This window comes from Myxine glutinosa, chromosome 7, assembly GCF_964187855.1.
Source record: "Myxine glutinosa chromosome 7, kmMyxGlut1.1, whole genome shotgun sequence".
Classification (NCBI taxonomy): domain Eukaryota; kingdom Metazoa; phylum Chordata; class Myxini; order Myxiniformes; family Myxinidae; genus Myxine; species Myxine glutinosa.
This window is the reverse complement of record NC_136267.1, coordinates 160,451,890-160,469,920: the sequence shown is the minus strand read 5'-3', so window position 1 is coordinate 160,469,920 and position 18,031 is coordinate 160,451,890. Positions and strand designations below refer to the sequence as shown.

Genomic DNA, 18,031 nt, shown 5'->3' with positions numbered 1-18,031 from the left:
CTGGTATGCATAAATCATATATCATTCCAAGGTGTTTGTATCCTATGTAGATTTCCACCCATGTGCTTTGCAGTTTGGATTTACTACAAATTAGTCCAACACAAACTGCTTGTCTAATTGAGCACTCCTTTATGTGATGGTTTCTTCAATACTATACACGTAATCTAATACAGCTATATTAAAAAGCAAAACACCAAAAGAGAGTAAAGTTCTAGGTTCTCAGCCAAATATCTGGACACAGCCACTTCTTTTGGAATTTTGAAGTGAAAATTTTATACATATGCTGGGTTTTTGATGGTAGCCTTGTAAAGTCTAAGATGGCTGCCATAATAAGGTATTTCACCTTTAATTCCCTCCCTGAAAAGGTCGAGTACATATTTACTTGTCATCCTGCAATATGTAATGCTCTATCACAAAGTGCACACACAATTGCTTTGTATCACGTCACATATATGCCCAATTATTTCAAAGCATTTGGACTTCCAATGATGCTGGAGGAAGTCATTTGGCCCAACATGCCGGCATCATACCATATGCCAACAAACCATTAAATGATACATAAATTTACACATTCAACCCCATTCTTACCATTGCAATACAATTTTACATTTTACTTACATATCACACTAATCAAGCCAAGGTGCAAGCACACAACGGCAGATTTTGAGAGATAACATGTCATTGAAAACCTTAATGCAGATCTGGGACTGCTGGCTTTCCATCCCCATTCAAAGGACGTCATGCTACTTGATGCAGCACTCACTGCAGATATTGCACCATGATGCAATTGTCGTCAAACGACAGGATTGCAGTCTGCAGGAAAACATATCAATGACCGGACGCCTCGGGTGACAGAACGCTTACAAATGAAACGTATTGCCATCCCCGATAGAAAAACTCCATCTTCTTTGAAGGAATCATCCAAGTTGCAAGTTGGTTGAACTCCCTTTCGCTTGTGAGATCCAATCGGATAAGGAGCACTCAAGCTGATAAGTCGTGGGCTAATACAGGCAAAGATTGTGCACAAAAATGCAGAAAATGCCTTACTGACCTTTTTAACAGAGTGAAGTAGAAATGTCAACAAGCAAAGCCTAGAAGAACTGCCTTTTATATCTTAAACTGACATCGTTGCAAGAAATAGGTAATAATGTTGTGGCAAAAACAGAAAAAAAACCATCGAGAACAGCACTCAGTAGAGAGCAGACCTCCACCAGGTGAACAGTAGGGCAGTCCTAATTTTTTGACTTTTAAAAGTTTAAGGTCTGACCCTGCCAAAAGGTTCCATTTGCCACAAAAACACTGTGTAAAATATATTTGAAAAATATCAATATTTAGAGGTCCCCCAAGGCCTTGGAAGTTTTACCATGTAGGTGTGTAATACATGAATATGGGGAAGCTGTACAGTGCAACGGTAATGTTACACTATTCGTGTATGTCAAGTAACATCACCTATGTTTCACAGATTATTTGATGTATTAGGGTTTTAATTGTTGAATTATGCTTTTACCATACCAAGTTTTGATGAGTATATGACATACACTGACAGTGCAACATTACACAGTGCAAAAGTTTTTCGTTCACATCTTTCTTATTTGTCTTGTTCAAATATTTATTTTTTCTTCCACAGATTGTTTTGTGTCATCAAATGATGGCAGATGCTACTAGAAGAAATCACCTGAAAGTGTACCTTCTAGATTTGTACATTAAGGACGTCAGAGGGTCTAAACTTCCATCCAAAAGACAAGCTCTGGGATACTTCCTGTTTCTCCACTGTGAAAACAAGCATCCTGTCAGAAAGGCAGAAACACTAACAATTGAGAAAATCCTCGCATTTTGGCAAAAGGCGAATATTCCAGTTCGACACAAGCACGACTCAATCAAGAAGCTGGAATCCCTGTTTCTTTGATGGCAGGGTCTGAAGAAGCATGCTTCGAGGAAGACAGCCACTCAGGCAAAGAATGAGGAAGATTTCAATGACCGTTTTGATGACTTGTTTGACATTGCGCATGCACAAGCCCTGAGCATGATGACGATTGAAGAAGATAAGTAGTTCCTCATGGTGCAGCGGGAAAAGGGACGCCATGGATGTATGGATAAAGTTGATGAGGTCCTGTTGCAAAAGCAAAAAAACCATCAAGAAACTTTGGAGTAACAGAGAAAGCGATGCCTAACAGCAGAAAAAGCAGCTGAAGAAGCGGTGGCCCTGGCAATTCTAGAGGATAGCAGTTCAACCAACAAAGAATCTGCCTCTGATCGTGAGGATGAAGCTACTCCATCTGGTGCTTCTTCATTGCTGCCAAAACGAGGGCGAAAAGCCATCATAACAGCTGAACTGTCAGCAAGTCTCGACCGTACAAAGTTTCAGATCGGGCTGCCATGCTGATTGTCGGTGAAGCTGCCAAAAGCCTTGGGCACAGTATTCAAGAGCTTGCCTTGAATCGTTGTAGCATTAGGCACAACAGGCTGAAACACAGAAAGCAGTTGGCAGAAGAAATCCTGAAGAACTTCTCTCCTAATGCACCTTTGATAGTGCACTGGGATAGCAAACTTATTCCCGATTTAACTGGAAACCAGAATGTTAATCGCCTCCCTTTGCTGGTGTCTGCTCAAGGAGAAACGCAGCTCCCGTCAGTGCCCAAGCTTCCATCTGGCACAGGAGAAGCTCAAGCTCACGCTGCGTTTCATGCACTTAGAGATTGTAGCCTGCAAGAAAATGTCCAAGCAATGTGTTTTGACACCACAAGCTCAAACACCGGTCGCAATAACGGAGCCTGCATCATCATAGAACAGCTTCTGGGTCGAGATCTTCTGTATTTGGCGTGTCGCCACCACATGCTTGAACACATTGCAGGTGCTGCTTTCCAAGAACTAATGGGATCATAATCCGCACCAGATACTCTGCTTTTCAAACGTTTCAAGGAGCACTGGGAGTTCATAGATCAGGACACTTTTGAAAATTCTTCCACGGATGAGCAAGCAGCTGAAGGTATCGATAACATCAAGGAAAGACTGATAGAGTTCATCAACACAGCATTGATCATGGACAAGCAGCCTCGTGATGACTACCGAAAGCTGATAGAGCTCACCTTGCTGTTTCTTGGAGCGCCACCTCCTCGAGGAACCAGATTTTGAGCCGCAGGGGAAATGCATCATGCACGGTGGATGGCCAAAGTCATCTACACATTTAAAGTGTGGATGTTCCGCAACCAATTCCGACTGACCCTTCATGAGCAGAAGGGACTTTGTGATCTGTGTGTGTTCTTTGCATGCATCTATGTCAAAGCCTGGATCACTGCTCCACTTGCTGTGAAAGCTCCCAACAGTGACTTGTGTCTTCTCAAGAGTTTGGTGGACTATAAGTTCATCAATAAAGGCATCGCAAAGGTGACGGCCAAGAAAATGGCTCACCATTTATGGTATCTCTCAGAGGAGCTGGTGGGTCTCTCCCTATTTGATGATGACATTGCACCAGACATCAAAGACCAGATAGTGGAAGCAATGTCGAAAAATAAAGGTGAAGAGGAACCAGCAAAAAAGCACAGTGGCAATGGATACCCTGGATGGCAAAACACTGTCAACATTTGCTACTACCAACACAAGAAACTGAAGATTCCCGATTCCTTGCTCCATCTTCTAGCAGCACAGTGGGAGGAAGATGAAGACTACCAGACTGCCAGAGCTGTTGTGAAGTCACTGGTCGTGGCAAACGACCATGCAGAACGAGGCATTGCCCTCGTCCAAGACTTCTCCGGACGCTTGACGAAGGATGAGGAGCAACTGCGGTTCCTTCTTCTAGGCGTTTCCCATTACCGGAAGAAGTTTCCTCAAGCCCTCAAAAAGACGTTGACTGGGCAGTGGGCAACAATGAGTGGTTGGTCACGATGACACCCCTGTTTCAAGCAGATAATACCCACCTTTGGGTGGGAGGGGGGGGGGGGGGATGGTTTGCAACACTTAATGCTTTCACTTGGTATTAGTATGGCTTCTGTAAGTTAAAAATAGGAAAGATATGAACGATAAACTGCTGTTCTATGCAGCTTCCCCTATACACGCACATGGTAAAACTTCAAGGGCCTTGGGTGACTTCTAAATATTGATATTTTTCAAAACTATTTTACACAAAGTGTTTTTGTGGCAAATGGAGCGTTTTGGCAGGGTCAGACCTTAAACTTTTGAAAAAAAAATGTTTTCCCCCAAATAAGGACAGTTAAAAATAGTAACAGATAAAACAGACAAAATAGGAACAGTTTATGTTTTGTATCTCAGAGTAGACCAGAAAATCACAATACAGAATCACATTTAATCAAAATCATCCGTCCACAACTTTTTGAGATATCCTGCTATGTATCGTTTTTGGCACCATCTCCCAATGTTGAAGATTCACTTAAAAAATTCTACTAGCCGGATCTGAATCCATATCTTCGCCAACATCTAATCATTTCGTCCTTATTTCATACGCCACCTCTCTGCCAAATTTCGTCTGAATCCGTCCACAATTTTTTGAGATATCTTGTTCACAAATAAATTTCGTCTGAATCCGTCCACAACTTTTTGAGATATCTTGTTCACAAACAAACAGACAGACAGACAGACAGACAGGGGTGAAAACACAACCTCCATCCACCTATGGTGGCAGAGGTAATAAGACCGTTTATGATGTATTCTTATACAGCAAGGCTGTTTATGATGTATTCAAACAGTGGAGGGTGGGTGGGGAGGGTGGGAGTTGTAGACACTAAAGTGGATACTCAACAAGCAGTCCTGCTTCACCAATTAAAAACAAAGCATCCAAGAAAATGATGACCCAGGACATCACAAACCACAACATTTGTCACAGCTATGGAGCTATTTATTACCAGTGGGGCATGCTTTCAGACTGCAAGCAACTACTCGGGTGCATCCTACGGGCAGACATAATAAATACAAACTTCATATATTTGATGAAGTGGATTGTGAGCGAGATTTATGTTCTAGAGCACGGGGTTACAATGATGTGCAAGCCAATAGATAAACTAAAAATGTTGCAAATTCATAATCTTACTATAATTCACCAAATGTCCGTTCAAAGGTACCGCAAAAACGGCTCAACCGATCGCAACGATATTTTGGGTGGGTAATCCTGGGACCCATGGGAGTAAAATAGGCTATATTGTTTTTCCAATTTTTCCAAGTTTTCCAATTTTCCAGTTTTTCCAAACACGATGGAATAATATTTACCGATATGAATAGTGATGTGGCTTTTATTGAAATTCTACAAATACTGTTTAGATTTTGATGACAATTATGAACCTGCCGCGAATGCGGAAGTGGACAGATGACGGCAATGGGCGGGTTTGATAATATCCAAATACAACCGTCATGTCATTCAATCGTAATGTTAATCGTGTTAATCGTTTTGTTAAAGTATCAATTGATGATTGGAATTGAGTGAACACAATTACGATTTTGAATTCATAATTGTATTCACCCAACCGTACGGAACTTCACATCAGGATTTAAATATTTGTTTACGTCACGAATGTTGTTAAAAGTTTATTTTTTGTATTGTTATTTCATTTGTGATTGGAGTTATGCTGCTTGGAATGAAAAAGGAGATATCGAGTTCAAGTGAATGACGAAATGCCGTGACGGTTTCTACTTTCTAAATGTGAATTAGTGGATCACCATATGCAGATTTGCCATTGACTGGGTATGGAACAAACGTACCCGTTTGTTTGCCAACAGGTACGTTTTTCATGGAAGTCCTTCACGAACTTGCTGTCCATGTCTGACGTGCGACTGAAGGTGCTACAGGAATTGGAATTTATTGGTTTCATGCTTTAGCATTCGCCATTTCTGCATTGTCAGTTTGCTTGTGGCCTCACACCCGTGCGTAGCACGGGTACCTCACCAGTTAACTTAATCGAGCAATGACCAAAAAATGGCAAGTCATGTGACCCAAAATGCATTATTAAATATGCAATATTTAAAGTGTGCTATCATTCCTATGATTGCTTGATAATTAACAAATTGCTAATTACTAAAATTACTTATTAATTAGCAATATTTGAAACATATCAATACTTCTGCACATCATAGATCAGAGACAAAAACATAGGAATCGCTGGTAATTGCTTCCTTTCTAAGAATTTCAGAACTAAGAATTTCAGTCGCTTGTCATCTTTACTTCTATTGGCTCTAGGTCTGCCAGATCACTTCTTCCTTGCAGTAGAAACAGTTTTCTGGAACTGTAGACCTATTCTCTTTATGGTAGACAGAGAAATAGAATAGTTCTTCTTCAGGAGCTTGTTGATTTCAGAACATGTCTTGCCTGCTTGCCGAAGACAAGCAATTGAATTCGATTTTTAATATCCCCATCAGCATGGAACTTCTCTTTGGAGGCATTTCTAAATTGAAATACAAAAAACATGACCTACACCAACTGTAAAAAAAAATGAATGAATGATCGTTTTAAGGCCATTTTCCCCGCCAGAGCGGGGGTTAGCCTTGCGGGCCCCATGACAATCATGGTTCCCTGTTTGAGGCAATGTTTTTATGGCCGGATGCCCTTCCTGACGCCAACCCTTGGTCACGCTCTTACAATGCGCAGGGTACCTATTCTAAACCGGGGTATACACCGGGGTACACACCTACACCAACTGTGCAAGTCATAAATAAATTAGAGCAATTTAGGTACTACATATGCACGAAACAGTCGAAAAACATGACAACACTCTAAAAATGCATTGCAGATCTTTAAAAGTATACTTCTATATATTTGGCATATATATTTGACATATATATATTGTGAAACAGAACAACTCAAAACAGACTTTATCTTCCTTTCTTATATGTAAAAATTTGATCTATTTTGTCTTACCCGAGATATTGGCCTTTAAAAGATGAAAGGCAAAAATATAGAAATTTCGTAATTTTGTTTTATTTTTTGAGAACAAAACTTCTTGAAACACGGATTTTTTTCATTAAAATTTCTGTAAACCACACAGAGGGCTTTCAGCTACTGTAACACGAGTAATCAATTTAAACTGGAATATGTACTGTGCATCTAAGGCTCCAAATTTGAAAAAAACAAACAGTTTGGCTCATTTTTATTTTGCCCCGGAGTGTACTTCTCATTGTATGTGAATCATATATATATATATTTTTTTTTTAAAGAAACTAAGTAAATTCCTGCGAGGGGCTAGTGTGAAAAAATTCTGACTCAACCCGGGATTCGAACCCAGGAACCTCATCACTTACGCGGTGACAGCCCACTGAGCTATTGAGTCTCCAGGAGTGTACTCTCATTGTATGTGCAACACACACACACACACACACACACACAAACACACACACACACACACACACACACACACACACACACACACACACACACACACACACACACACACACACACACACACACACGTCCCACATGTATATATCCCACATCTATATACATGTTTAAAGTGTACGTGCCCTTCCCCCCACCCCCGCCCGGCAACGCTGGGTACTTCTGCTGGTAACTAATAAAATAAAAACGAAGAAATATCTCTCGGTTTCATGAAACTCGGTGGAATTGGATGAAATTCGCTCGGTGAATTCACTCGGTGTATTCGGTTCGGCTCGGTTCACTCGGTTTAAAGAAAAAGTGTCATGTTGGGCGGTGTATGATACTTGTTGGCTGTTGGGCGGTGATATGGTGTATTTATAAAAAATATATCTGCATTTTCCTGCATTGCTGACACCGAGTCGTTCTTCATCGACTGTGTCATTCATTTTGGAAATGGAAGTTTCCACGCAACGCATGAATTGTCACGAGTCAAGAGGAAGTGTCTCGTCATCATCAAATGACAAATATATTACATTGTGAAAATTAAAGATTTCAAATAAACCTATTTAAAGTGTATGCGCAAATAACTAATAAATAAGGAAACGAAGAAATATCTCTCGGTAATTTCCTGAACCATATTTTACTTCTGGCTAATAATGTTGAATGAAATAAAAACGAAGAAATATATGTCGTTTTGTGACGACTGTCATCAAAAGTAAACGGTGAATTCACTCGGTTTATTCGGTTCGGCTCGGTTCACTCGGTTTAAAGAAAAAGCGATAATGTCGACATGTTGCCGTCTGTCATGTTGGGCGGTGTATGATACATATTGGGCGGTTGTTGGCGGTTGGGCGGTGGGCGGTGATATGGTGTATTTTTAAAAATATATCTCTGCATTTTCCCGCGTTGCTGACACCGAGTCCAAAACCATCGATAAAAATGAAATCAGATGGTGAGTTGAATTGGAGATAAAGGCGTGAGAGAGACTCAATGGCCTTGAAGTTACAGGCCTTTGAGAATTCATTTCGTTCTATAAATGTCAACTTTCATCGGATTTTCTTCCCGTTTTTTTTCAACCGAGTCTAAAACTATGTTAGCGACTGTGAAAAATGAAATGATATATCGAATTTGATTTGAAATAAAACTGGGAGAGAGAGCAAGACACCACGGGCCTAAAAACAGGCCTCAAAGCTATGCGAGTTAATAAAATGGTGGATATTTGTTTATACAGACTTGGCATTTAATATGGAATATATATTTTTTTCTTGACTTGGGTTTACTTTCTTAACTCAGTATATCAATCTGGTGAGTTTCTTTTACACTTTGGTGATTTATTTGTTAAAAGAACCATGTCACTGATTGTCTGTCAGAGCAAGAAGTCAACAACAGGCTAATATCACATGTGGCGTGGCAAAATGTACGGACAGGTGCATTTGATGATTGGCTTCACAGTCGGGTATACAAGGGTTGTTGCGTTCTGTATTAGTGGAAAACAACTGCTGCACGTCTCCAAAAGTTATTGCCGCTTCCTCTGGAGATGGTCCGTCAACTCGACAATGCTGTTTGTCATGGAGTGGTGGCTTTACGAAATTACGGCATGAAACAGCGTGCTATTGCTCAGCAGTATGGCATCATTCAAGGTCAGGTGTCAAAGATCCTGAAACGAAATGCTCAGAGGGGTGTCCCTACTCCAATACTGAGGCCAGGACGTCCCTGCAGAACCACAAGGAGGGATGATCGCCAGCTGCACCGGTTAGTCCGCAATGGCTGTTCCAAGTCAGCTAATCGGCTTAGGGCTGAGTGGCAGAAACTGACTAATGTGCCTACATCCAGAAGGCCAGTCAACCAACGACTGGTTCAAGCAGGCTATCGTGCCAGGCGTCCCCTGAGAAAGCCACGCCTGACCAGACAACACCGCCAGCGCCGATTTCAGTGGGCCAGAGAGCACCGTCAATGGCAGCCAGGACACTGGAATCACGTGATCTTCAGTGACGAGTCAAGATTTCTGATCTATCGTCAAGATGGCCGCGTCAGAGTGTGCAGACAAGTGCATGAAACCTACAACAAAGATTGCATAGTGCCAAGAGTCCAAGCTGGAGGTGGTGGGGTGACCGTTTGGGCTGCTTTTCATGCAGGGGGCAAAACTGACCTGGTTGTTCTGAATGGAAACCTGAACCAGTTCAAGTACAGGGCCATTCTGGAAGAAACATTGCTTCCATTTGCTCGTGCAGCCTTTCGAGGAAACTTTGTCTTCCAAGATGACAATGCACGGCCTCATCGTGCTTGCATGATCCAACACTTTCTTGCTGACCGTGGTGTAGAGCATATGGAGTGGCCTGCCATGTCCCCGGATATGAATCCGATAGAGAACTTGTGGGCAGAATTAACGCGTCAAATCGACCACTTGGACCAGCATCCGTCCTCTGTGCGTGAATTGCAGCAGGCTATTGTCACTGCATGGCAAGCGATTCCTGTCCAAACCTTGGCAAATCTCGTGAACAGCATGCCTCAACGTGTACGTGCTCTCCTGAATGCTCGTGGGGGTTACACGAAGTACTGAACTGTAATTTTACTGTCCGTAATCCCAATCGTAATTTAACTTTTGTTTTTGTTAAAAAAATTTTTGGCTAATGTGCAAAATAAAGAGATACATCTGGAAAACGTACAGAAGTTTAACACAGTACTGTCCATGAATTGAGTTCGATATCAGTTTACATCACTTTCAAGGATCAATTTATTTGTTTCGAAATGTCAAATGTGGTTTTTGTTTCTTTTAAAGGTCACATTAACAAAATGTAGAATAATTTCAAGATAATTCCAATGAACTTTTGGTTCTAAGACATCTTGAAAAGTAAGTTCATCCCCACAAAAAAATATTCCATATTAAATGCCAAGTCTGTATAAAGCGAAGCCTCTCCCAGAATTGGTGGAGCTATGGGTGGAGCTACTCTGCAAACCGAGTAAGCCACACCCCGGACAGACAGAATCTACGGCTATTATAATATATATATATGTGTGTGTGTGTGTGTGTGTGTGTGTGTGTGTGTGTGTGTGTGTATGTATATATATATATATATATATATATATATATATATACAGTGGAACCTTAACTTACGAGTGCCCCAACTTACGAGTTTTTCGAGATACGAGCCGTCGCTCCGGCGGTTTATTGCTTTGAGATGCGAGCCGAGATCCGAGTTACGAGCTTTCGCCACCCGGTCACGTGGTTATCTTGCCGTTCAAGTACAGTATCTTTGTCGTATAGCGCTGCATTTTAGTTTTCGCATTTCGGTTATTTTGAGTTTTGCCGCCAGGTGGGTTCTGGTCACGTGGTTATCTGGCCGTGCACGTACAGTATCTCTATCGTATAGCGCTGCATTTTAGTTTTCGCATTTCGGTTATTTTGAGTTTTGCCGCCAGGTGGGTTCTGGTCACGTGGTTATCTGGCCGTGCACGTACAGTATCTCTATCGTATAGCGCTGCATTTTAGTTTTCGCATTTCGGTTATTTTGAGTTTTGCCGCCAGGTGGGTTCCGGTCACGTGGTTATCTGGCCGTGCACGTACAGTATCTCTATCGTATAGCGCTGCATTTTAGTTTTCGCATTTCGGTTATTTTGAGTTTTGCCGCCAGGTGGGTTCTGGTCACGTGGTTATCTGGCCGTGCACGTACAGTATCTCTATCGTATAGCGCTGCATTTTAGTTTTCGCATTTCGGTTATTTTGAGTTTTGCCGCCAGGTGGGTTCTGGTCACGTGGTTATCTGGCCGTGCACGTACAGTATCTCTATCGTATAGCGCTGCATTTTAGTTTACGCATTTCGGTTATTTTGGAAAATTTCTTAGTTTTAACCATGGGGCCTAAGAAAGTGAGTGGCAAGTGCAGTGCTGAGAAAACGACACTTGCCTCACTCATTTTCGAAACATTTTGAAAGGGAGGAAGAAACAAACCTCGTTGGACAGGTTTTTCTTTAAACGCCCTGCAAGTGAAAGCGAGGAAAGTGTGGCGAAAAAGGCAAAAGTTATCCCCTCCACCTCCGCCAGCATCTTCGTCTGATCTTCAAGGTAAATACACTTAATAAAACCAGTTTATTTCTTTACATTGTCTTTTATTATGTACAGTATATACGAGGTCGTGCTTGTTTATACATTATTTGTTATTTATAAAGTACATTTTTCTTATTTAAAAACACGTAACAAAAAAAATTGGTGTGGTTTTTGTCGGGCTGGAACGGATTAATAGCATTTCAATGCATTTCAATGGGGAAATTTGATTTGAGATACGAGCAATTTGAGTTACGAGCTCGGTCACGGAACGAATTAAACTCGTAAGTCAAGGTTCCACTGTATATATATATATATATATATATATATATATATATATATATATATATATATATATATATATATATTGTTGTGAATATGAGAATGTTTTTTTTATTTTGTGGTGGTGGTAAAATGTTGTAAAAGGTTGTTGTAAAAGGTTGTTGTAAAATATCACCCCTCCTCCCTCCGTTGTGGTTGTATAAAGGTCAAAGGGCGTTCCCGTAGTTAGTCCATAAAAAACATACATGCAGGACACGATATATCTTTTCTTTTGATAGTTATCTCTTATTCTGTGTTTTAGGATAAGGCTGTGTCTCCCATTAATTAAAAGTACTCCATTGCACCAGTGAAAGAGAATAGACCCCCTTTCCTTCCCATCCCCAAAAATCTCCCTTTCCATCCCCTCCAAAACCTCCAATGACCTCATATTACATCCCCCTCTCGTCATTGGCGAGCCTCGATTGCCCATATTACCTCCCCTCCAATAACCACCATTGACCACGAGGCTCGAGTCAGGGAAGAAAGGCGTGTCTCCACCTCGTCAGAGGAGGGGAGGGGCGCGCCCGCCCGTCGTCGTCCGGGGCGGAGCCCGAGGGTCGTGCGACCAGCCAGGGCCGAGGTGAGCGCCCCGATGGGCGTGTCCAAAGCGCCGGGGGCGTGATCGCTGGGGGGCGCTATAAAAGGGCGCAACCGGAAGTGGAGGAGGAGAAGAAGAAAGAGAGATGCACTCTGGGTTGGAAAAAGAAGGGTTGTGAAGAGAGGAGGAGTTGGTTGCAAGGAGTTGGTCACAGTCGGTTGCCAGAGAGAGGAGTCGGTGGTGAGAAGTGAGAGAAGCAAGAAAGAGTTGAGGGTTGAGGGTTGAGGGACCAGACCAGTGAGACAAGTCCTGGGAACGCAGCGGACGGAGGCCGCCGCAGCCGCGCCACCCCACCGCCAAAGGGGGCCTGAACGGCGGTTCGGAGCAGGGCCGAAACGGAACGGCGGCTGCTGAACGCGCCGGTTGTGCTGCAAGACCCCCCCTTGGACCTTTCCTCTCCCGCCAGCCATCCACCTTCTGCCATCCCTGGCATTCCCCGTGTGAGTCGTCTTTGTTTGTTCTGTCCTGGGATATAAGTTAAGTCTGTAGATAAGCTAAATTTGCACTGTGTCACCTGCGTCTTGTGCTTGTAAATAAATGTGACATCTGTCTTTTTGCTTGTGTGTAAATAGTAGGAATAAATGTGGTAGTATTTCGAACCTTTTTTTTGTCTCCGTTTTCCTCTTGCATTGCGTCGCTTTTGTCTTTTCCCTCATTGAGCAGCTAGGGTGCGATACAACCAACGTTCGGGTGGAATCGGGTGAGTTTTGTTAGGTCGCGGTTTTAAACCACCGCTCGGTCTATAACATCCTAACCGCGATCTATAACAATTGGTTGTCAGGAGTTGGATTCGAACCTGGGACTAAATTTATTTAGCCCAAATTTTGGAACACCAATTGTACTATTAGAATAACAATTGGTGTCGGGGAGTGAGATCGACCCGGAGCGCGCTTCACGCGCTCAAAATTATAAAGTACGAAATTTGTTTTGTTTTAAAGAAAGAGCCCGAATTTTGAAATCGCGCCATGGCTGTCCAAGGCGACGGGATGCCGGTGGGAGAGATAGAGGGGTTAGAAGTAACCCAGGACTTCGGGGAAGAAAGGGAGGAGGAAAATGGCAATGTGGTTGCGGGAATTTCAGGTGCACAAAATGGCGCTCTAGCGCACGTGATTACAGCGGCGCCACATTTAGCCACGCCCATGGTCGCGGTAGTCGAACCGGAGATGCCAATGGATTTGAACCTTTTTTTATACAAATGAAGGCCCTTATGGCCCAGAATAGTGAGCGATTGGAGGGCCGGATGGATGCTCAGAGTGAGCAATTGGGGGTAATGGGGAACCGGATGGATGCTCAGAGTGAGCAATTGGGGGTAATGGGGAACCAAATGGGGGTAATGGGAAACGAAATGGGGGTAATGAGGGACGAAGCGAGGGGTACCGGTGAGGGATTAGAAAAGAAATTTGAGGGATTAGACAAGAAATTTGAGGGGTTAGACAACGGGATAAAAGAGGTAAAGAATGGGTTAATGGGGGTGGAAAACAGAATGGCTGCCCAGGAGAATCAGTTAGAGGGGGTGAAAAATGGGTTAATGGGGTTAGAAAATAGGATGGAGGACAAATTGCGGGAAATAGGGGAACAATCCGCCCGGGAAATCGAACAGATGGGGAACCAGATGGAGGAAATACGACGAGGGGTGAGTGAGGAGGTTTCGGGGCTACGCGAGGAGGTAAAGCGAGGCGAAAAGCGTATAGAGAAAGAAGTGAGGAATAATACGGTTAAGTTACAAGGGGGAATAGAAGATCTGACGGAGGAGGTGGAACAGCTGACGGAGGGACAAACGAAGTTAGTGGAGCAGGTTCAAAAGAACACTGCGGTACTAGGAGGGTTGAAGGCGACACAAAAAGAAATTAAAAACGAATTAATAGCGACGCAGAGGCAATGTCAGATGGTAAGGGAGGAACTGACAATGAGGGTGGACGAGGTGACAGAGATAATGGAGACAAAGGACCGGCAGGTGAGGATGCACATAGAGACGGTCACGGTAGCCTTAGAGGACGAACTTGAGGGGACGCACCGAGAAATAAAAGAGGTTAAACAAAAATTAGAGGAAGTGGGAGAAGAGGTGAGTGAAATTAAGAAGGGACGGACAGAAACTAAGAGGGAGATGTCATGGAATATGTACAAGGTCTGTGTTCAAATCATGATGCGGTGCTCACTAACCAAATAAAAAGTTTGCAGGTGGCAAAGGAGGTGCGGGGACGAGGTGCCAAGGTGAGTGGCAATGTATATGATGTGAGGAAAGCTTCAGTCGGCTTGGGGATTGGATTGGATCCGGGTGTTCGTGAGAGGCCGTTGGTGAAGTGTGCGACAGGTCTGGTGTGCGAAAAAAGAGGTGTGCGAGAATGTCCGACCATGGGGTGTGTGAGGAAAAAGTGCACGCCGAGGAGTGAGTGTGCCGTCAGGAGTGAGTCGGTCGTAGCGCGTGTGCGAGGGAGCACAGGGAAGCGCGGTGTGGTGAGTGTTACGGAGGAGGTAACGAAAAAGTGTGCGCGGGAGGATGCGCGAGAAAGGTGTGTTACGGACGGGTGCAAGGGGAAAGCGCATGCTGTCAAGAGTAAGGGAGAATGCATGCCTGTGGTGAGTGTTACAGAGGGTGTAACGGGACAAGGTGCGGCAGAGTGTGCGCGAGAAAGGTGTGTAACGGACGGGTGCATGAGGAAAGAGTGCGCTGTCGAGAGGAAGGGTGAGTGCGCGACCGAGAGTGGAGGTGAGAGTAGTGAGAGTGAAACGGAGCGTGAGTTGGTTGTGGCAGGTGAGCGAGGATGTACACCTGGAATAGAAGGATGCACACCTGGAATGGTAGAGCGTGAGTGGGAATGCACGCTGGAATTGGTAGTGAGACACGTGGTTGGGTGTGCGGGTGAGAGCACACCTGTGATTGTCACAAAGGAGGTGACCGAGAAAGGGGCGCGAAGAGGTGTATTGGTGAGGTGTGCGAGCGACGAATGTGTGCCAAGGTGTTCGGTGGTCAGGTGTGTGACCAAGTCGATGGGCGGAGTGAGTGTACCGGGGTGTGTAAGGAAAGGTACGAGGAGAATGGGAACGGCTGCATGTATGAGCACGAAAGGGGTAGCGTATGCATGTAAGCCTGCAGGTGAGGCGTCGACGATAACCGGGTTAAAGGTTAGGTCGACTTTTAGCCGGATCGGGCCCTCGGTGCGTGCCGGGCTTCGCGTGCCGCGAGAACCGGCGGGGATCCGAACCACGGCGGTTTCGAAAGAACCGCCGTGCGCGATCCACGCTGGGCCTCGCGTGGAACGGCCGCGTCCGGGCTCCACTAGGCGGAGCGGGCAGCCCGATAGGAAGGGTCGTCATGGCGACCACTTTCTATTGAGACGTGCCGGCAGGTCGAGATCGGGACATTGGATGACTCCACGCCGAGGTGGTGCATGGGATCTCGGCCCGGGTAAGCCTCCGTCCCTGCCCCGAATGCGGGACGTATCCAGCCGCTGGCACAAAAGAACCCGCGTTCATTGCTCGGCTGTACGAAGCCGGGCTGTAGATGTGAATTGGCGCACCGAGAGGATGTAATAAGTAGACGGGTGATGGTGATAGTGATAGTGATTTAAAACGAAATTTAGAAAAGTGAATAGAATTGGCAGTAAATGGAAAATTTTTGAATTGTTGGATTTGGACGAGCGAAATTGGTAGTGAGACCCCCGATGTGGTGGGATGGCAAATCCACCATCCTTCCCATGTGGGGGGCAAAGGAGCAATAGTTTATGGGGTGTATGGCAGTGAAAACTAGCCCGGGTGGGTTAGGATATGGTGTGTAGGGATCTAGCGAAGATGACCTGAGGTAACGTTAAGCTTAGTTAGTGATTGATACCTGTAGTGGGGACGCAGGTAGATTAGTGTGGATGATAATGACGTGGGAGCGCAATAGTTTAAAGGGACGACTGGGAAGCGCAGGTTTCAGAGGGGAGTAGTTAGCTGAGATGATGCCGTGCGTGTGAGGATTGAACAGGTGAGAATTGAACAGGTGTGATTGCACAGGTGTGCAACTGAACAGGTGAATGGAGCAGTGTATGAGGGAGTAGTGGTGATTGCGTGTTGTGTTGACCAAATGGTCCAGAAAGAGGAGGAGGGTGCAGGTGGCACCAGGTGAGATTGCACAGGTGTGCAACGACAGGTGAATGGAGGACAGGTGTATGGAATAAATGGTATGGAGTATTGGAATGGATGGTCGTGGAGTGGGTATGGTGGAAATTGTGGAGTGGAGTGGATGGTGCGAAGGTGTGAATGGGGGAAGAGTGGACCCCCATCACGGATACCCGGGGCGGGTAGTGTAAGTGTTAGGTAGAGGGTGCAGGTAAATTGTGGTTGGATATTGGCATCTGTGGTGCGGGTGACAGAATGGTATGTGGATGGGTGCGTTGGTGTTGTGGAAATGGCTGGGCGTGTAACCTGTTAGTGTGTGTAGTTGGTTTGGGCACTCCACCACTGTAAGGATGTCGGCCAGGTGAGGCCGCAGGTGGGCTCTGGGAGCCGGTAGTAGTTGTGTGAATGGGGCCCGAGGATCCGGAGGACGGACCCGGGTAGCCCAGTGCCAGAGGGCACCATGGGGTGACAGAGCCAGGAGAGGGGCTGTCCCCAGGTAGTTAGGTTAGGGTGAGGAGCTAGGTAAGCTCGGGTGGCAACTACAGTGGTGGAGGTGTGCAGGTGGGTAGACCTGTTGGGAGAGCTACACGTCGCGGCCCAGAAATTGTGCGAGGGCACCGGGAGATGAATCGGGGGAGTGAGACCCCAAATTGAAGAGCACCACAGTTTGGCCAATGGGAATTGGTTTTTAGAACCCATAGTGTAAGAGGGCCAATGGTTTGGCCGAAGAAAGACCCCGGGTAGTGTAAAGTGTGTTAAAGTCATTTAGAGGATAGTTAGGATGAAGGATCTCCTCGCACCATCTGCATCCACTCACCTGAGGTGACAGGTACTCCACACCATGCCATGTTTTGATTATTTTTTATGATGCAAATGTTTGGATTGTGAGACGCATCATGACGTGGGTGTGACATTGTGCTTTGATGTTCCATCTCTGCCTCCTTATGAGGATTGATGATGAATTGATGATGGCAAATTTTTGAAGTAGAGGGATTGTGGAGACGAATTTGATATAGGGGAACTATGGGGAAGACGTGACAGTAGTGACGAATTGGTAATGTGTAGGTTTTGTACATATGGGGTAAGGGCAAGGGTGGGCTAGGTAACAGGGGGGTGACGTACGGTAGGGACGAGCTTTCTCACTTCGCCCTCCGTACGCATTTCGCCTTGCATTGCCTTTTTGATGTGTACCCTTGAGACCTTACCCCTCGCTCATCTGTCTTGTCCCCCCTTTTTGTCTCCCACATGAGGACCTGAGCGCCGTTGGGCGCCGAGGGGAGCGTGCGTGGGTCGGCCATTGTGCGCCCGAAATTCCCAGAACCAGCTGTCTGCATCGATGCACCACATTATGGACCACATGTCAGTGGCCGAGCACCACTTATGGACCCCATGGGTTGGGGCAAGGCCCCTCTGCTGGAACCGGCCATGAGGGCCCGAAATCTTGCTGGCGGACCTTGGCCACAGGGCACCGATGCCCCACAGGTGAACCACACGTAGTCGGCCCTGTGGGCCATAAATAAAGATAAATAAAATGGACACGTTTGAGCAAGCTTTATTACAAACAGGCCGCCAGTAAGCAAAGCAAATGAAAATGACAACAACTGGGAGAAATAATGATAACCAGCAGAGGGAGCCGAAGAGCAAGAGACACCTGCAGG

At 45.1% G+C, this 18,031-nt stretch overlaps 1 protein-coding gene across 2 annotated transcripts in view; it reads right to left on the bottom strand.

The window, feature by feature from the left end:
* The window catches only part of ARPC2 (actin related protein 2/3 complex subunit 2), a 104,149-nt gene that overhangs the window by 39,301 nt on the left and 46,817 nt on the right, over positions 1-18,031 (bottom strand). The window lies entirely within an intron of this gene.